The sequence below is a fragment of the Protopterus annectens genome, chromosome 1.part2, assembly GCF_019279795.1.
Source record: "Protopterus annectens isolate FY-2018-M chromosome 1.part2, PAN1.0, whole genome shotgun sequence".
Taxonomy (NCBI): Eukaryota; Metazoa; Chordata; order Ceratodontiformes; family Protopteridae; genus Protopterus; species Protopterus annectens.
The window spans coordinates 611325240-611347635 of NC_056727.1; the positions used below are offsets into that span (position 1 = coordinate 611325240).

General features: G+C 38.4%; 1 protein-coding gene across 1 annotated transcript in view; it reads right to left on the reverse strand.

Annotated features, from left to right (window-relative positions):
* The window catches only part of LOC122792394, a 431766-nt gene that overhangs the window by 350616 nt on the left and 58754 nt on the right, over positions 1–22396 (reverse strand). The gene's annotated exons all lie outside the window — the stretch shown is intronic.

Sequence of the window (22396 nt, forward strand, 5' to 3'; positions counted from 1 at the left end):
AAGCTGGTTGGGGTTAAACATATCCTTTTCTTATAGCATCTATGTTAAAAAGAACTCATAGTAACTTATAACCTAAGTAATCCTTAAAGATGAATAGACATTTTACTCTGTATGAAATAAATCTTAGATATGTGCAGATTTTTAAATACCTGTCAACAAAATTTTCTATCATTGTTTTGAAAATAGGGTCCATATCCTTCTGAGATCACCCATAAATTACTCTTCACTTGATGCTGGTTAACATCCAGAGTTCTACTTGGTAGTTAAATCTATTTTTCTTTCAGGGTGTGATAAGGTTTAAAACCTCAATTAAAGTAAACGTCCAATGTTTCCTCATATTAAACAGTAGGATTTCTTATGACATAAGATTGACTGTTCTTAAGACAATTATTATAATTAACTAGCATGGTTTGGCAGATTAAGAAAAAATGTTCAGATTATATTAACCTTTCAGGAAAAAAAAACAAATATATTCATAAATTACACAGTGAAGAACAATAGGTCTATGATACTTTGAAATAATAGCATTTTAAGGTTCATCAGTATGAATTAGTGACAATCCATTTTTATAGATATTCTGTGAATATAAAATGGAAGCTGAGTTTGATGAATGGTGTCAGATACTACTAAAAACTTTACAAATATATTTAAATTTACTGATTCAAGTAATACCATTCACTTAATTCAAAACAGTTGGGCTTGTATTACTAATCCTAAAGATATCCTTAACACTTTTAAATTATGCTGAAATATATTCAAAGTGATTACTGATCACATTATATATAACTATCTTACATATTTTAGAACTAAATGTATACATTTATCTATCTTTTTATTAGGTCAAATTGTCATAATAAAGTAGAAGAAGCAATTAACAACCTTAAACTGGATAAAATGCATGAAACAAGATGGCTTTGATGCTAATTTCTATAAAAAATAGAATACTACTAGCCCCATACTAGCCATATTATGCAATTACATTAAAATGAGTTGTATTAAAGATCAGTACTTAAAATCAATCCAAAACAGTTGTTATCCCTAAACCTGATTCAGATACTTCTCTTATTAAAAAATTCTGAACTGTATCTTATATTAAAACTGAGGTCCATATGATGCCTTCAATAATAGCTAAATGCTTCTGTTCAATTTCTGCTTTTATTATTTCAGAGCTCCAGTCAGGCTCTGATGAAAAATGAATAAAAGTAGGACAGAAAGCTTAATATCAATAACAAGTTAGAAAACTAAGGCTTGTTTGGTTTATGTGCCAGCAAGGTGCTTGAAAGAATCCATATCCATTTAATATCAAAACTCCTTAACAAGTTAATTTTCCTACTTCATATGTTTATTTTTCAAATATTTTTGTAACTCAGCATTAATTGCCATAACTATTTGACAACTGGACAACTTTCATCTCCATTAAGGTGTGAGACTGGTACCAGACAGGGATGCCCACCTTTCATCTTATTTTTTTATCCTGCCCTCAAGCCCATATTCAACAGAATTTATCAACACTCTCTAATGGCAGGCAGCAAATTTGCACACTCCATTGCCAGAACCACCTTTGAAATGCATTCTTCTTTGGTTTGAAAAACTCAAAATCTTAAAGCATCAGTTTAAATTTTGATGACTAACATTTCTAATTATAAACTAAATAATGACAAATCAGTTTTTTCCTATATGTGCTATGGATTGCATTCAGACCTTTAACTGCTCTCAGTATTGAAGTATGTCATCAAATTTAATTAAATACATATGTATCAAATACAAACCAAAGCACAAATATTTAATTGTGGCAAATATAAGCCATGTTTTAAAAGAATAAAGTAATTTGTGATAGATGGGCAAAAAATTAAATATAATTTGTTAGCTAAAGATTCTGTTCTTAAAATTAGCCTTTTACTAAGATTTTCTATTTTCTATGTAGTAATACATCTGTAATTCCTACCCATTACTTCAAATCATAAATACTCTGTTCTGTTCTTCTTTAAGTTTGATTAGACTTTCTGATTCAAAAGCTATAAAAGGCTTGAAGGTATGTAATATGCAGCTTTATCACTTTATCCTATTGATGTCATCAAACTTTTAATAATATCAGAAACATTTACACTTTTATTATCTAAACTTACCCCTTGGGGAAAAAGCTTTGCAACTGTATTATTTAAAATTAATCTTAAAGCAATGGCTTTTATCAATATATTTTGGTATCCCTACAAGAATTTACCTTTGGTCCTAAGATATTTCAGTCCCTAACAGGTAATCCAAATATTGCTATTCATAATCCCCTACTTACTGTCTCTGACTTCCCTGTGCTTAAAGACAGAATGCTCTTGTATCGAATCAAGAGGTAAAAACAGCTCATTCTCTTGTCTTAGCTTTGTAGGCATTGCTGTAGCAAAGCAGCTTCCATTTATATTGATTAATGAATATAATGAGTATAAAATGTGCATATATAAGTAACCACCAAAAAGAACAGACCAGTGAATAACAGCTCTACTTTCCAACCTAAAATTTATTGTACAATACAAAATCTCTTAGCGCCTCGGCCACAGCCTTTACAGAGTAAAAATGCACTTTCTAAAACCCTACTTTATATATTCTATATTAAAACATTAATTATTCAATTAAACAGTAATTAAAACACATCCAATTCCCTTAAAGGTAAAAACTATATAAAACTTTGCCAGTTACATTCTTTATTTAATCCACAAGGAAATAGTGTATTGTATTTCATTATGAGAACAGATTCTTTATGCCTCAACATATTTTTTAATAATTCTACATTTCCGTATTGTATTGGTATTTGTTCCAACACTGTTACCTTCATACCTTTCATATCCCCATGATGTTCCTTATTAAAATGTTCCGCTATGGGACTCATGGTTTTGTTATTCTTAACATCTCTTACATGTTCTTTTATTCTCTCGGCCAAAGTCCTTTTGGTCTCTCCTATATAATACTTCTCACATGGACAGAATATAACATAAATTACTCCTCTACTTAAGCAGGAGTACATCCCTCTAGTATCAAAATGTTTAGTCCCTATCTTATCTACTTTTGTAACAATATATTGACAAATGGAACATTTCCCACAAGGGAAAGTTCCTGTAATAAAATGTGGATAGCTGTGTTTTGGATGTTTAAACTACCACAGAAGGAAATATATAATTTCACTTTAATGCAATAACATAATCATTCAATAATGTTCATTTTTCAAAATTTTTGCCAGATCTGTTAAAAAACAAAATTATCAAGGTAGACTGGAAATACATATGAACTTTTGCTCATGAACTTCATTTTTTTCCAAATTTCACCATCAACAAGTTATGAGTAACCATAACATTATATCACTTTTCATAAATTAAGTTTTGGATTCCACTTTCTCTCTTTTGTAACTTTTATACTAATTGCAATGTCAAGCCACTCTATTTCTTCTGGGAATTCTCTTAAGCCAAATTGGTCATATATTGTCTGTAGATGCAAAACATTAATTATATTACATATATCTAGATATGATACAACAACATCTTTTGTATGATTTTATTTATTTGTTTATTTATGTATGTATTTTTTTTACTGGAGTAGAGTGCAGATCAACAATGACCAATTTCAGGTTCTGCCCAGGTTGTACAGAAATAAAAACAGAGTAGCAGGTGAAATAAAATTACATTAGGTGCATTGCTATACATATACGTGCAGAAAATTTAGATTTAACCCATAATTTATGTACCGAGACCAAATCACCTAATTTTCAAAATACTGAAAAGTCATTTGACTGAATCTTATTTCACTGAATTGTTAGCCATAGAAATTATGTGTAGGAAAATCTTCAAGGTACACCACCATGAGCTTGTACTTGTGTCAACAGCAATAAAAACACTCTTTATTTGAAGAAAACAATAAAAGTGTTAAAAACACACAAAATTCCCGGCTGAGATAAGTGCCTTCGGCTTCTTGAGCCTTCTTCAGATCATAAATAACAAGTGCTGGGTAAAAAACATATATATTGTGTTGCAGCCAATCTAGTGGCTTAAAAATATTTTTTATCCTATCAGCAGTGCACCTCTTAACTCTTAGTCCCTGGTCAGAAACAAACTCGGCACAGGATCTAGCTTCCAATCAAAGTCTTTTGCTGCTGCTGCAGTGTCCTCAATCAGGTATGTACACTCTCTGTTCTTTGCACTCAGAGAAGGTTAACACCCTATGGTGTGTAAGTACCAATCAAGTTCTTTAAGTATTGTGTCCTTCCAATCACTGGTGCAGCCCATTAGAGTGCTGTTACCAAGCCTTTAGCCAGCCTTGTAAACACTGCCATTTCTTCATTATTCTTACTTTTCCATTACTAACCTGCTATAAAAAGCGGACAATGTTAACCTAATAAAGTGGTTTTACCACTTTTTTAACTTAATTTTAGTATTTATTTTTATTATTCCTGTTCATCTATGCTTCCTTTATACATTGCCATCTACTAACAAAAACTTCCTGGTAAAAAAAACAAACAAAAAAAAAAAAACACATTAAGCAAAATGTCTTCATTGTTTCATATGAGGAACAAAAGCCTTACAAAGGTACTCATCCTGGTTTTCTGCATATGATCTTTTGGTTCAACAGAATATTGGTAAAAAAAATAAATAAATAAATAAATAAATAAGAACATGCTTAGGGTAACTCCTATTGTACCCCCAAGTTTACCATATACTCCAAAAAGGAAGTACACCATTACAAGGACTGTCCTTATAGTAATTATAAGTTTATCTTGCCTTTGCAGATGAAACTATCATCTTTTATTATTTATTTTTATGTGTTAAATGTTACTAAACTCCATCCCCGATCACAGCAGGTGGATGTAACTAATAGAAACACAACCCTTTGGACACTAAAAGTCCCATATATGTCCTGTTAATGAGAGGCTGCTAATTAATTCCACCCCTCAGAGTACGAGGGAGGAATCCCTTAGTGAACAGGATGAAGGGGAGTGGGGGGGGGTGTTGACTGACTTGGACAGCCCAGACAATTGCAATCTCAAAACTGTGAGGGGATAAAAATAAACCAATGTAAGCAAATCAATTAATATTGGATTAGTGCTGAAACTGCTTCCCATCTCTATACCCTACCGAATATAAGACTCTATTCAATCAGAAGGGAACACGGGTCCCCACAACTCACATGTCATACTTAAGTTCTCACATACTTATTGCAACTTAGCTTAAAAGAATGATATCAGTTCAATTAACAGTTAAGTGTCTATTCTTTAAAACTGGTTTCAATAGAATCATAATATTAAGACTTGGTGGTTGGTGGGCTTGCAGATTTGTAATCCAACCTATTTCACAAATTTCTGTGAGGTTTTGTACATCTCCACCTCTAAGGTTGGTTGATATAGTTTCCAAAGCTTAAAATGTAAATGCATGGTTGGGATTATGCACAATATGGCTTGCTAATGCATTCATTGTGTCTTTGTGTCTGATGTCTCTTAGGTGTCGTAGTATCCTTCCTTTAAACTTCTGATCTGTTTTGCCTGTATAAAAACCTGGGCATTTCCCATAAGTTGCTAAGTAAACCAGATGTTTAGTATTGCAGGTGGCTACTGCTTTTGCAGTAAATTATTTTGCTGTTATCAGATATATGAAGGTTTTTTTAGCATCAAAAGGACAAGCTTTACACCTTCCGCATCTGTGGGTGCCCTGGTGTAGGACACTTTTCTTTTTATGGAGACCATCTTTATTACAAAGTAACCTTTTGATATTCTTCTTGTTCTTGAACATAAACCTAGGCTGTTTGCCTACTATAGCCTTAATCTTATCATCCTCAGTTAGGTTGGGCCAAAATCTCTTTACTATTTCACAAATCCCTTTATTATAAGTATTGTAAGTAAGAACACAGTTTAGTCACTGAGATTTATAGTTAATGGCTTCATTGACCTCACCACATGTCTGCTTGGAGAAATATGGGTGTCCTTTAGTGCCTCTTACTATTCCAGTCTTCATTCTCACCCCAAGATCTATACCTCAATAACCTCTAGTTTGCAAATGCTGATAAAGATGTCGACATTCTTGGTCAAAATCATGTTCTTCCATACACAGTCTAGAAATATGAGTGACCTGGTTCTCCATGATATGCTTGAAGATAGGTTGAGGATGCATACTACTTCAGTGGAGGTAATGATTCTTCCAAGTGTTTTTTCCTGTGAATGCTAGTCCTTAAACCAGCTTCTATGTCTAGTCATAACATAAGCAGATATCTAGGAATTCTATTTCCTTTTTAGAGTGGTTCATAGTAAACTTTAGAAATTCTGTGGTGGAATGTAGATATTCCAGGAATGGTACCAACTGTTCTTGTGCACCATTCTACAAGATAAAAATATCATCTACAAACTGACCATAATAGAAAATATATTTACTCCATGGGTTGGCCTCAGAGAGTACCTTTTCAGACTCCCAGTATGCTAACAATAAGTTGGAATAACTGTTGGCACATGGAGTGCCCATCGCTACACCCCATGTTTGCCAACAGTAAGTATTTCCATAGGTAAAGATATTATTCTCTAGGATTAGTTCCAATAAAGAGCAGATTAAATCTGCTTTAAATCCTATTGATAAGGATGACTTTCTGATGGCTTCTATACCCTATGAATGTAGTATGACTGTAAAAAGACTATTCACATCAAGGGTTACTAAAATCAGGTCACTTGTTTCCGTTAAATTTTCCATCTTTAAGTATAAATCTGTAAGGAAACTTCCTGTATCTCTTAGGACTGTCTTGACTTTAGATAATTGCAGTTTAAGTTCATTTTCTACATAGTACAAGCTCGTAGTCGTGTACCTTGAAGATTTTCCTACTTTGTTGTACTGCTTTGGGACACCTTTGGTCAACTGAATTTGTTATAGACATTATGTGGGTTTCTATTCACCTGTGACTTATTTGTGATAAAAATAATTTCTGTAACTTACAGTGCTGACTGTCAGAATACCGATAGTCATGTAGAAAGTAGTATTGTAGTGTTTTTAAATGTGGGTATGTCTCTTTACATTTTTATGGGAAGTATCTAAAGTAATATGGCAGATGTTTTGTGCATTCCCAGCAGTAGTGGCAGTGTATAGAGTACTGTAAGGCAAGTAAAAGGTATATGCCCTTTTCCCCACTGTAGTGTGATCCTGGAGTTAGTATATATAGTTAAGGGGTGTGCAAAACCTGTAGCCCCCCCACTTAGTTTGGCTTTATATTGTCCGGTTTCTATTAAGAGGGTAAATAAGTAGTTTTTATGTTTTGGAAAGCGGTAGTAATTTGTGCTGAGAGTGTGTTTGTCTATGGTTTAGCATTTAGTCTTTTGAAATTTAGCATTGTAAGTTTCAGTGAAATAAGATGCAGTCAAATGAGTTTTCAGTATTTTGAAATTAGGTGATTTGGTCTCGGTGAAATGAAAGTCAGTCAAATGGGTTTTAGGTGATGTGAAGTAGACCCTTTAAATGTTATTTTGTTGAATACTGGTTGGATACAGAAAGCTTTTCCTAAAGAGCTGGAATATCTTTATCTTAATTAATTGATGGCTTGGAATTTTTCACCTAGTTGTTTAAAATATATTGCCAAGTATCCACCAATCTCGCAAAACTGTAATATGGTATGACTAGCACAATGTTAAAAATCACATTTTTCAGAAAGTTATATTATAGCTTGTATTGCTAATGTATCACTTGTTTACAATCTTACATAGTTACAGTAATACTTAATCAGAAGTTGCTAAATTTTATGTTAGTTACAGTGATGCAAATTTCAGTGCTCTATTTTTTTGCCTAGATTTCCTGGTATGTGATCAAACGTTCTTAATTACATTAAACCAGGAATATTCAGAAACTATTCTAAGGCTAACCTCCTGCTATTTAGTGAGAATATGGCTAAATGTCAAGCCCCTATAAACCTTGAGAAAACTTCTGCCTCTGCAGAACTGTTCACAGAAACCTTGTACAAGCATGTTAATAGCTGCATAGAGGCAGCTGTACCCACCAGGAAAAAGTACAGAAGTAAACTCAATAAACAAGCCACCCTGGTGGAATCACAAAATCATTCGGCTGTATAACAGGAGGAAGAAAATCATGGCAAAAATTAGGAGGTGCCACACCCAGCATGATAAAAGCACTCTCATTAAACTAAACAAACAATTCAGAGGACAAATAAAGCCTACCAAAGCCAAATTTGAGCTAAGTTTGGCCTCCCAGGCCAAGGACAACCACAAAGCATTCTTTAGCTATGTCTGCAACCTTAAAGGCAATACACAATTATGTGCAGAGCTCATTGTAAATGGAGCAACCTATACTGAGCCAGATATAGCAAACCTCCTGGCTGATAAATTCAGCTCCAACTTTACTTCTCTCTCCCCCTCAACCTTCCCTCAGGAAATATCATCAAATATAACTCCCCTACTATCACTAGGGAACAAGTCCTTAATGCTCTCTCTAAGACCAAGAACACTGCATCAATGGGCCCAGACAATATCCCAGGATGTCTTCTAAATAGCATGAAACATGACCTATCATGGCCTCTGGAATTACTATTTAACTGTAGCCTCCAAACAGGCTTCGTGCCTTATGAATGGAGAAAGGCACCAGTCATTCCTCTGCACAAAGGAGGGCCATCTACAGACCCTAGAAACTACAAACCCATAAGTCTCACTAGTCTTATATGTAAAACCATGAAAAGAATTATGATGGAGATGATCAACAGAAATATAGTAAACCTCCAGACACTGGACCCAACCCAGTTTGGTTTCGTCAAGTGCAGATCATACCTACTCAACCTGGAGGACGTCTTTGAGAAGGTCAACAAAGAAATGGATGAGGGCAAAATTGTTCACACTGCCTATCTTGACCTGGCCAAGGCATTTGACTCAATACCCCACTTGGGCATTATTGACAAACTCAGGAGGTTAGTTACAAACCCGTATGTCACCCGGTGGATAGCCAACTGGATGACAGACAGGACCCAGGAAGTTAGAATTGGAGAGTCCAGCTCTACAAAGAGGCCAGTCACAAGTGGAGTCCCTCAGGGATCAGTCCTTAAACTGCTCCTTTTTGGCATTTATTTCTCAGAAGTCAAGGCTAATGTCAGTGGTCTCTGGCTGACTAAATTTGCAGATGATTGCAAATTAGGAGCTGTCATTGAATCTCACACTGACACAAATGTTCTTCAAGAGGGGCTGACACAGGCAAACAACTGGTGTCAGAGTCCTGGACTAAAACTAAATGCCAAGAAATGCATAATAATATACTTTGGGAAGTCATCCATCCCTGGTAACTATCACATTGACAACACACCCCTTAGGGTTGACCCAGTAGCCAGGGACTTAGAGACACACATAGATAGTAGTCTAGCATTGATCATCATGTGTCTACAGTGGTGAGGAAATCATTCTATATTGTGCAACTTATAAACAAAGGTATAGCATCTAAGTCCAAGAAGTCACTGTTCCACTGTATTCGGCATTCATCAGACCTATCATTGAGTACAATGCCCCCTTTGATATGTACCTAACCAGGCATATCCAACAACTGGAATGTCCACAGAGGTTCCTCACTAAAAGAATACAGGGCATACGTAATATGTCCTATACAGACTGCATTAAGGCCCTATCCTTGTATTCTGTCTTCTATAGGCTTTTGAGGGGAGATCTATGCCTGGCATACAGGGCATTGTCAGACCACACTCTGATGGACCTCTTGCATATCCACAAAACAAACAGCACCAGAATTACCTATTCTAAAGACTTAAAGCTTGCCTGTGATATAAATAGGACCTGCTGGAGAGATAGGTATGTATCCCAGAGACTACTCTGCCTATGGAACAGGCTCCCCATTCATGTGAAGCAGAATTCCTCCCTAATCCAATTCAAGTGCAACTTGGACAGTTGGATGGGAAACCGGAAATTCATCCCTAGTTTGGCACCTATTTCTCTAATGCAAACAGGTAACCTGTAAATGGTTCATCTCCCAGGCCCATGCTTACACTTATCAAGGATGTCATAACTTGTCAGAGATTCGGGATGCATGGCTAGACTTAAAAAGGTGCTTGTGGTCGTTAGCCTAGTAAACACCTATGAACCTATAAACCTATTGTTGACATGTATATTGTTGAAGTTTTTGTTGCTGTATTGTTAGTTAATTGTATTGACTAAGGAGTAAAACGGAATGCTAAGATGTGGCTTATGATAAACAATACAAGCGCATATATGTCAACATAGTAAACTAAAATGCAGCTAATATTTTATTCATACAGTGCAACAAAGACATATACAGACAGAACAGAATTGTAGGTATTAACATCTAGATAGCATAAAAGCTATGCAGGAAGAGAAATAAGATGAAATAAAGGAGAATCCATACATCTGTATAACATTATGCAATGCAAACAGTCATGTCTTCCTTAACGCCTTTGTGATGATACGCTGGTTATCACATAAACCACAGACTGAACAGTAACTGCACAAGATAAATAATGTGGAGGATGAAAGATAGAGATTAGAGAGAAGATAGTATGTAGGATGAGTGCATTAAATAGGTTGGAGGGGGGCACTGTGGATGAGAGAGGTAAGAGGACTGGACTTGTAATGCCTGTTGATGAGGGAGTTCAGAAAGAGAGAGAGAGATTAGACTTATGAACCTATATTAAGGTATGGATTTGGTCACAGGGAAGAGAAATTTAAGTATAGTGGTATTTGTTTGTACTCTAATATGTGGTACTCGAGACTTAACGTAAGTGCAGATTACTCCTGAATTGAGTGAAACTTTTTTTGCTTCTTACATTCCCTAAAAACTTGTTCCAAATAGTATTACTGTAGCTTGAGAAAAGAACATATGTGCTATGGTCTGCAATGATTCTTCCATTTCACAGAGTCAACACCATGTAATACTTGTTCAGAACTATAACCTGGCATTGCTGAAATTTAAAACTGGAAAATGGATAAAAGAGGGTAGCTGAGAAACTCTGATACTCTACATGTTACACAAACCACTTGGTTTACCTATTAGTAAGATGAAATTAGATTTTATAGCAATCTAGGAACCATTATACAAGTTGAACTTTGATGTAAGGGAAGCTGTGTTACAGAATGTAAGCATTCATGTGTCATTAGTATCCATGCAAAGCCTCAATTTGTAACTGTTTCATAAAGGATTGTATGCTACAGCCTTTCTGAGTCAGACCCAAAGGCTGGGCATGCACATTGAAAAAGCAAAGCTAACAATTAGTAGTAGTACATGTTCACCATTAGATGTGCTACACATGCAACAGCTGCTTCTGCAGGGCTGCTTTAATGACACCACATCATCTTTGAGGGGTAGTTACACATTTTACACAAAACCCAGGAAAAGACCTTAGATTAAACAAGAGAGGGCAGTTCAACTTTCAGCTCAAAATTTAAAATACTCTATTGATTTAATGTTTCGTGTAGACTCTGGGGCTAAACATTTTGTCTGGGTTTTAAATTTTGTTGACATGAGTGGTTATTTAGTCTTATATTGATCCATTCACAGGCAGCACAGTAGCATATCAGATAGTGTTATCACCTCACAGCAAGAGGTTCCCCATTTGACTCTCGGTTGGGGTGCCTTCTGTGTGAGTCTGCATATCCTCCCTGTGTTTGTGTGGGTTTCTTCCGGGTGCTTTGGTTTCTTCCCACATTACAAAGATGTGCAGTAGGTGGACTGGACACTCTCAATTGGTCATAGGTATGAGTGTGTGCGCAAGTGTGTAGTTTGGAAGAACTACTGTGGAAGGGCTATACACCCTACTGTGTAAATCTTGGCTCTAGATGATTGTCACTTGTGAAGTAACATCCTGACCTCATGTGCAAAAATGAGCTGTGGATGGATGGATGGATGGATAATCCATTCACAGCTAAGACCATAAACTACCACTGTAATGTTTTAAGCAAAATCTATAGAATCCATCTCTATTTCAAACTGCAGTGAGGAAGTGGCTGTTTAAATACTAGAAAAACTAGAACTGTTGAAGGCAAAAAGCCGAGGTAGCAGAGTTGTGAAGTAAAGAATTTCCAGCCTATTTTCTGCTCTGGAGTTGTTTTTCTAGTATTTATTCTTTTTGTTTGTTTCTATTAAGTGGCTGTTTATGTCTGGATTATTTCATTAACAGACATTTGTTTTGGCTTAATGGGGGCCAACACATGGTTCAGCAAGAGAGACAGTCACAAAGTCACATACAAGAATGGCCAATGGGCAACTCAGGTAGACTCCATCCTTGTAAGTAAAGGACAGTGAGACAGAATCAGTGATTGCAAAGCCATCCCCAGTGAAACAGTAAGCCCACAACATAAACCACTGGTTGCAATTATCAGCTGAAAGCAGTGGTCAGACAAGGCTCTAAGGTCAACAGGGACTAGGCTGAGACTTGGACGTTAACTGAAGAGAAAGCACAAGAGTTCAAGGAAATACTCAGGGGTTTAGCACCTCAGGAAAAAGAGGAAATAGGTGAAATCAAAGAATGGCAACATCTGAAAACAGCATGTGTGAGGACTACAGAACAGATATGCAGTGAAGCCAGGTATAGAAATAAGGTACATAAGGAAAGCTAGTGATGGAATGTAAAAGTCCAGAAAGTCATGAAAAGAAAGAATGAGTACAGGAAAAAGTGAGAGATAGAAAAGATGGATCAGGCTAAGAAGGAATACTGGTTGGCTAACAAAGAGGCTAAGAGAGGAGTTGCAGTAACAAAAAAGCAAGGCATCAGGGGCACTCTAGCAACTTCTGGAAAGTGTTACAAGAAGAAAACCTCATAGAAGTTGTGCTGCCCCAGACAATGCCTATGATGAAAGAAAAGGCGAAGGAGACCAACTTAGAAGAATCAAGAACAGCACTAAGGAAATGAAGTCAGGGAGAGCAGCAGGTTCAGATGAAGTCACAATAGATATGATGAAGATTTTTTTGTGAGTTAAGGGAGAAATGGCTCCTAAGGGTACTCATAGCAGTATGAAGAGAAAGGCGTATCCCAGATGACTGGAGAATAAGCATACTAGTGCCAGTGTACAAGAGCAAAGGGGGCATTCAGAACTGTAGCAGTACAGAGGTATCAAACTACTGTCATACTGCATGAAAGTGTTGTACAGGGTGATTGATAAATTAATACATAGAGTAGTAGAAAGCAAGATGGGAGATGAGCATTTTGGATTCAGATTAGGATGCAGCACAACCTATATGATGTTTACAATGGGACAGATAATTGAGATTAAGAGAGAGATGAGGAAAGAGTCCAACTGGGCACTCCTAGACTTGGAAATGGCATATTACAAGGTCCCAAGAAAACTGACTGGGTAGTCCTGCAGTGGTTCCAAGTCCTAGAAACATTGGTATAATTAGTGCAGGCTATATACAAGGACCCAATGACTCAAGTACAAACATTGTTCAGTCTCACAGAGGACTTCACAGTGGTAGTGGTTGTGCACCACGGTTAATCTTTGTGCCCACTGCTGTTCACACTCATGATGGAATACATTAGCAAACCGGTCAGTGAGGACAGCTCAACAAAGTTACTGTATGCAGATGATGTGGCATTATAGGAAGACTCTAATCAAGAATGTCAGCAAAAGCTCAGAGATTGGAATGGAAAGCAAATTGAAGGCACATGGGATGAAACAGAGTACAGGTAAGACAGCTGTAATGGTAGCAAATGGAGATGTAAGAAGAGAAAACAGTGGAACAGGTTAACAACTTCAAATATCTTGGAGGGATGGGTGAGGAGAAGGGAAGTCATAATGAGGAGGTCAAGCTAGAAATGGAGGGGCTCCAGCCAATTGCCACAGAGTGTCAGGACTAATGCATGACAGAATAATGCCGAAGAAGCTGAAAATCAAGGTGTTAAAACAGTGGTGTGACTAGTACTACTGTATGGTACAGAAACCTGGGCAGTAAAGTCAGAGTAGTTGAAGAAGCTAGAGATGAAGAAGACAAAATGCCTGAAAATGGTGGTAGGATGCAGACTATGGGACAGATGAAGAAATGACGGCATCAGAGCAGAAGCCAAAGTAGCTCCAATTGCAGAGAAGGTCAGATTTAACAGATTACAATTGGGGCATATGTGCAGAAAACCAGAAGACAATGTGGTGAAGAAGAACTGGGACAGATAGGAAGAAGGCAAGAGGAAATGAGGGTGACCAGCAAAGAAGTGGATGGATTGTATGATAGAAGACCTGCAATAGTCAGGCATGACTGTAGAAGAAGGTAGGAGCTGGCATTGAACTGAGAGAGATGTTGACAGTTGACACAACACCCCTCCACCATGTAGAAAAATGGGAAAAGTGGGGAGTTGATGATGAGTTGTTTAGGTCTTAACCTCTTGCCATTGATCCAGTTACAGCTCAGGACATGAAGGAAACTACAAATATAATACTTTTAAAAGACTCTGTGGTTGGAGAACACATCTGTGATCTAATTTTTTTTGTTTTGGGTGTGGGGGTGCTTAGGCCTACACTGATCCCTTTGCAGTTGAGGATCAGGCTTAATTTCTGTTTTTAATGCTTTAAGAAGACTCTGCTGCTGCTGGAGAAGCAACCTTTGTTTCATATTTTGTTAGATGAAAGGGATTAACCTGTACTGATCTCACAACTCAGAACAGGAAGCATGTACTGGTATATCACTGGTACTATCACTAGAGAAATTATCTATGGGTCAAAACTTGTTGGAAGAAGATACTGCTTACCTCTACACTTATCCTTTTACCTTAAAGAGGTAACGTAACTTAATGCTGGGTATTACCCATGGAAAGGGGGTAAAACAAAACCATTATCTTACAAGGATTTTACATCCCTACCCCTTCAATAACATTGGTATTTCAAGGTCTGTTGGCTTCTCCACTGTTGCGTAGTCCCACTTTCATTTTGAAACAGAAACCAATATAAGACATCACTGTGCTTTTCCTTTATACATATATAGCACTATTTAATTATTGGTAACAATCACAAATAAGTACAATAAATGATAGCATAACAATATATAAGGGCAAAACTAAGTAAATATTGAATTCAACATGTTTAAAAAATTAGTCTGTCATTTAATGAGTATGTGTGTGTGTGTGTGTGTGTGTGGGGGGGGTGACAATATGTCCAAAAACTGAGGCCTTCATTAATAGTCCTATATGAGAGGCAGCGAATAAGAATCAGGTGAGTTAGGAGTTCATCCACTATTGATTTGTGTGCTCTGATCCAATCATCCACTATTGATTTGGGCACTCTGAGCCCAGAAACTGAACTAAGGCATCCACTTTCATAAGGGTTTCTGCTACATAAACAGGGAAAGAAATTGCCTTTCCCTGCCAGCAGTCTGATTCATTATTAACTGAACATCTTCTGGTGTAGTTATGGCTGAACTTTTCCAGTTTCCAGGTATGGCTTTCTTACACAGTCATAAACTGAATCAGCAGTCTTTCCTGATTTATTTTGTTAAACCCTGAATATCAGCAAGCCATCATAGAAACATGAGTTGTATTAAATGTGTGGCAGTAGAAAAAAATTCACATGCAGCATATCTTGAATATACATCTTAAAGCTCTATAGTGCTGAGCAGGTTCAGAATTCATGAATCCATGATCATGTTGCCATGTACTCACATCTCAAAACAAATGTTGGGTGCATGTGCAGATGTGTTGAATGTGCTCTGAAGTGTAAACATCTCTATGTAAACACTTCCAGGTGAACATATTAAATCACCTAGACTTCATGCCATACCTTGATAAATAACATAACCACAACCCAGATGGCTGTGCAATTGGCTTATCAAGAAGATGAGCTGAGGAATCCCTATATTTGTCTCTAGTCTTGGTTTTAAGATTTTCAAATAATGACACAAGCTCAACTGAGTAATCTCTTCAAAGTTGGAGGATCCTCCCTGGCTTCAGCAAAAATCTCACTAATTCACGTTGTGAATTTATCAGCAAGTCAAACATTTCTACTCCTTGGTGGCTGTTAATAGCCCGAAATAGTCTGTTCTCCAGATTTTCTTCAGCCTTTTTATAAATTTCCCAATCTACTCAGGAGTTCAATGGCTTACCCTGCTCCCAAAAGCATACCTAATTTTTTTTGTTTCTAACCGTTGAGGGCCACCTCCCCAGGAAAGTTCATGTTTGAGTACCTCATGTGGAACACTGTATTTATCCAAATTAACATTTTTTTCTTTTTGTTAAATAGACTCCTTAGGATTGCCACTGCTTGTTCCAAGAGTTTATGAGGCCTGATTCTGTGATCTCAAAATAGCCAAAGACCCAGCTTACTGCTGTGCCTGTAATGTGAAGCAGTAGTAAATAGCAATGATTCACAGATTATTGCCTAAAGCTTACAGTTGTCACAAGAGCTTGAGAGCTTTAGGTGAATAGCATCAGTGTTGTTCATTATTCCTACTTCCCCCCATGAAATCAGTTTCTCCCAAGCAATCCTTTATTTGGAACCCTCCCATATAAAATACATAATTATGCTCATTTACTCATTTTTGAAAATCTTTTTACAAATAAAACAGAAAGGATTTAAATGTGTATAGAAGAAAACATACTGAAAAGAAGAACTCTTTGATCTAACAGAATCATTTTCCAGAAGTTAACGTCCTCCTTATGTCTTCCTCAAAATTTCTTAGCTGAAAGGATGCATGAGGAGCCAAGCTAGACTCTTAGATGTTTAATATATTGAGAGAGTCATTAGTCAGGATATGAACTGTCTAATTTCTCCAAGTGGAATAAATTAATAGGGACTGCTGTTGTTTTACCCTTGTTTATTTTATAGCTCAAGACATTTCCAAACTCTTTCAGTAATCCATGTAAGTTAGGTAGATCCATGAGGCCTGATCCTCATATTAGTAAGGATAATGTTTCTAAATATATAGGGCAAACAGCAATAAGAAATGTGGACATTCTTGTCTAGTAGTTCTGGAGAGCAGGAAGGTTTTAGGCAGCCCATCATGTGTTTTCACCCTGACTTGTAAGCCTTAATAATGAAAAATAAAAGTTCTGGACCTCGATGGCTACCAACCTTCAGCTCACCTATGATCTATATAGCCCATTTGTTTCCCAGTGGGCCAGAGCTGTCACCGACCCCTTCATTTTGCAGGGCAAGAGCCAATAACAGGGCCATCACTGAGGAATTAATTAGGGTTGTTTTGTTGTGCCCTACACATGCTTGTAGCATCTGGGGGAAAGGTGTGCAATGGGCTTGTGGTGTAACTGTTCACACCTCCTCATGGGACTCAACAAAATACATGCCCCTTTCCAGACAGCACACACAAACTATCATTACTCTGCCCTCCTCCAATGACACAATCACAGAGGTGTTCCAAGGCATGCACCATATCCCAGCTCCCCATGGGGCAAACTGGCACAGTCCACTCAGTCCTATACTTCCACTGTCCAGCACTACCAGCACCTGAGCCACTGACTGAACTTAGGTCATCTGAGATGCAGTCAGTTCTCTGTCCTTCTACACCAGAGAACCAGGTGAGAGCCTTGATAGATGCTGAATATTAGGCTGATCACATCTTCAGGGAGGTTAAATATCAATAAGGCCTGTTTACGATAGGGCTATTCCACTTGATCAGACATTTTCTCAGCATCCAGACTAACCAACCAAGGTTCTCTTTATTCCTCTGTGCTTTGTGCATTACCAAAGCTGTTTTTATAGTAATATTGAATGTCTTGTCACCGTACCACAAACTTGCAGTGTTCCAGGTTGATCAGATAACACATCCCAGGGAGAATTCACTAAATCTTACAGAGAGTGATTTTCCACGTAGGCAGAGTGGCATGGCCCCAACACAGAAACTGACAGATGTGCGATCCAGTAAATAGAGCATAGGAACGTGTATGAGCGTGTGACATGTAACTGTCTGTGGAATGCAAATCACTTGATAATGAGGTGAATTTTAATTTAAATGAGGTCAAATGAGGGTGCTGGAGTAATCCAGCAAGCAGATAGGTAGTCGTGCAGACCCCATGTTGGTATCTGAAGTGTACATGGAAAATTACTGTGCACACGAAAGCAAAAATTGAACAGGGGCTGTAAAAAAACATTTAGAAGGTAAGTGATTGCATATTAGGGACAGATATGTGCAAATCTATGCCCTGTATGTGCAAAAATGATAAAAATATATTTTTTAATAGCCATATCACGTTTTCTGTTATGCAAAAAAAATATTAAAAATTGTAAAATCCAAAAACAAGACATATGTGAGAATAATTTATTATAGGGCCTGTGATGACCGTGCCCTGGCCCAGCAATCAAGGAGCCTCAATCCTTACCACTAACACCAGGGACGTTGTCTCATAGAAGAGGAAAGGATAACAAATACACACAGTAAAGTACAATTTCCCTTAAGTGCACACAGAGATCACAGTCAGTCTGGGACTGGTTGCTCCCTTGCTCTCCAGGTCCCCAATAAGACTCCCCACTGGCACAGCTATAGGGTCCAGATCTCAGCATAGCTGGCAAGCTAACCTCCAGTACCCTCTCTGTCCAACCAGTGCTTTGTGTCCCTGCCCAGGTAGCTGACACACACACACATGCACTTTGAGATAAGTATTTATGCAACTTCACAGACACTCCTGGGAAAGGCTGACACAGATTCTCTAGTGCCCCTTTACCCAGACTATATGGTAGTAATTCCTGCCACCACCAGCTTAATAATTATCAGCTACCCAAAGCCCCTTGAAAGGGTGTCCAATTATTACTGTGCAATATTATTATCTAATTTGTAACGTGACTATTCAGTCTAAGGCTTATTAGAGTGACTTATTACGATAACCTCTATAAATATGCAATGTACTCTAGAGCCTACTTCTCTACACAAACCAGCCACAGGTAAAGGTTTTTAAAATATTTAATAATAAATAATTAAAAACGCAAGACAATACTACTACACCACAGAGATATCTAAGAGTTCAGAGATCACACAGAAACTTAAAATAATACAGTAGGACAGGTCTGATGTCAAAGAAAAACACTTAATCTAACTTTCTAATCTTTAGCTATTCTTAAGAGAAAACACAGTGCTGTAATCCTACTTACAGACATATAAAGAGCATAAGCAGTGCTGGGTTGATGGTCCAAGACAAATGCTTTTAGTCTCTCTCTCAACAATAGTTTTTAAAACACTAACAAACAGCTCTGCTAAGGCCCTCCCAAATTACATCATTTTGACACTTGGGTTTTCCCAGTATTCACATTACATCATTTTGCCACTTAGTCTGGAGTTCCCAGGCAAACAAACTGCATTATTTAGCAAGCTAACACCTGCTCAGAAAACTACAACAATAAAAGGCATTTCACATGTATACTGTAACAATTATTCCTTAAGTCAAGACAATAGAAAGAATGTGTTCAGCCAGTCACTTTGGCACCATTTTTAGATAATTGTAACTTCAAAGAACATTTGAAATGCTTGGCTTGAGTTTCCTTACAGCAGATGGCAATGTTGCAACAATCTTGAAGTTCACATTTTACAGTGATTTCTTTCATTTAAGAACACAAGCCTGTATTTTACATTTATTTATACAAATGATATAAGTATGTATCAAATTCTATTTGACTAGGCTAGCAGCCTTCGCCCATCTTTCCCCAATCTTCACAGGGTCCTGCAAGCATTATGTACAATGGCAGATTTCAGTGGTTAGTAAGAAGGCATGCCCTGGAATAGTAAAGTATCCAGGGTGTGTGCACGGATCAGTATGCAAATGAGCTGGGGTTACTGAGTACAAAAATGGGTTACTGTGTTCACAGATAAAACTGGTGTAGCCCCTGAACCATGTTGGTGTCCACAGAAGAGGTAGCTGACATGAAAAGGGGGTGTGTCACATTATGTTTAAGCAGACTGAAGCTCAGTGATGCCCATTTGCTTGCTGAGTAGCTCAGCTAAGCAGGAGGTGTGTGTCTAGTGCTGCTAAGCTTTGTTTAACTGTGGGGGGTGTGTTTTAGCTGGTTTAGGCTATGCTGAGCATGCCCGTCCATGGGGGTGTATCCAGACTGCTGAGCAGTGTTTATACTAGCAGTGCAGGTTGCGCTCCTTGCTGCAGTGCTTAGCAAGGAGGGCATTTAAAAAAAAAAAAAAAAAAGAAAATAGCCTGGGAAAGCCAATCATTTATAAATTACTTTTAAGCCCTGTTCCACAGACACTGGGCCATTCAAACCCCTCAGTGATATACCTAACAAGTGGAATGCATCATAGCCAATCACACAGGCTGCATCTGTAGCACACCACTACAATGTATGCATAGACCCTATAATCTGATTTTTTCCACATACTCTACACAATTGGAGTACACACTTGGGAATTTTAACTGACAAAATGCTAGGGGCTACTGCTGCTCTGCTACATCTGTATGTGCTAAAGGCTGAGGCCAGTGATGCTGCTGCTGCTGATAATGGGCCTAGACTGAGAAGGAGAAGAGTGTTCAGGCCCAGGGTAACCTTCCACGGGCTACATGAGCTGGAGACTGTACAGTGCTACAAGGTGGACAGGGACATACTAGAAGAACTCACTGAGCTTTTCCTCCCTCAACTCAGACCCAGAGCCAACAGAGGGGAACCCATCCCAGTGGAAACAAAGTTATGTGTATCCCTTAGAATATTAGCTACATGTACTTTTCAAAGACCAACTAGGGACATGATTGGGGTCTCACCAGCATCTGCATCTAGGGTACTTGACCAGTTCCTGGCTGCCATGCAAACAAATGCTAGTGAGCACATTTATTTACCCCATGCCCATGAGGAGATGGCCATCAGTGTGCACCTGTTCCACTATGTAGCACACTACCCTGAGGTACTGGGTGCCATAGACTGCACTCAAGTGCATATCAAAGCACTGACAGTGAGGAAGATAGAGTCTATGCCAACTGCAAGGGGTATCACTCCAACTGCCAGGTTGTGTGCAATGCCCAGGGCATTATCATGAGTGTGTGTGTTGGCAGCCCTGGCAGTTATCATGACTCCCATATCTGGCATGTATCACAGCTGTACCAGACGTTTGCCAGGGGGGGGGGGACATCCCACATGGCCATCTCCTGGGGGATGCTGGCTATGCACTGGAACTGTGGATGATGACACCCATCAGAAATGTACACACACCTACCTAAGAATACCATAATGAGGCACACGCACAAACTAGGATCATCACAGAGCATGTGTCTGGGATTCTGAAGTCACTGTTCCGCTGCCTCGATATATCTCGTGGAGCTCTGCAGTATTCTCCAGCCACATGTGCACAGATGTTCACAGTATGTGCCATGCTACACAGTATGATCCTGTGGAAACAGCTGTGGCAGGAACATCACAGGGAAGGGACACACAGACACCCACCAGTGCCAAGGTCTCCACAGCCACAGGCACAGAGGGACTTGGAGGAGGAACCCACTGACCCTGTCCCTGTAGTCAGATGTAGGCCTGACCAATATGCCCTGCCCTTGGCAAAGAGGCAACGCATAGCACATGCACTGACAACCTAGGGTCCTAGGGACTGACACCTCACTCCAACTCACACACATAGTAAAAAGGATGCCAACCACACCACACAACCTGCACCTTACCATGTATTGGCTGTGTCCTGCATACATCTGACAGACTCAGCCCTGAAGCACTGTGATCTCAACTGCTGCAGGCACAAGTAAGTCACTCCTGTTAAGAACAAATGCATGGGGTACTAGACTATGGTAGCATATGCATGGATCTGCTGCATGTATGCAAGGGAATAGAGAGGGCTACTGGGCTACCTGCAGAGAGCTAACAGCTATGTGGGACAACAGGAACTCTGTCCAATACTGGCTGCCCCATAATATGCAGTAGGCCACAAGGCAGCAAATCCACTGTACTATGTGAGGGAATTGCCAAACAGTGGGATCATTGACTGTCAATGCTAGAGTCTCCTACCCCCGACACAGTTGTGTTCCCATACAACTGCAGTAACAGTATGTTTGCAAGGTTATACTAGCAGAAAACACAATCCCAGGGCTCTCCCAAACAACCTAGCGACATGTTCTCTGTCCTCAATATGCAGGGGTTAAAGTGTATGTCTGTCTGATGTTGATAGAGTCAGGAATTAAACATCACTTTCTGGTGGCTGGTGTGGTTTAGTGGGCTAAGTATATTAGCATGGTTGATGGTGTTCATGGTTTGAAGCTGGTTGCATCTACAATTTTGTATGTGAGGTACTCTTATGGTAGGAGTCCCACAGAATGTCAATATTTCACTATTTGTTACTGTAAGAAAGCTGGACAAAGCTAGAGACAATGGAGGGACAGGGGGCCACGACTATGGATATGTTACATGCTCTGAGTAGCCTAGAAGATGGCTAGTATAACAGCAGGTTGGAACAAGTTAGAGTAGCAGCAGGATGTAAAGACCTTCACATAACTGTGTCAGCACCTACAACAT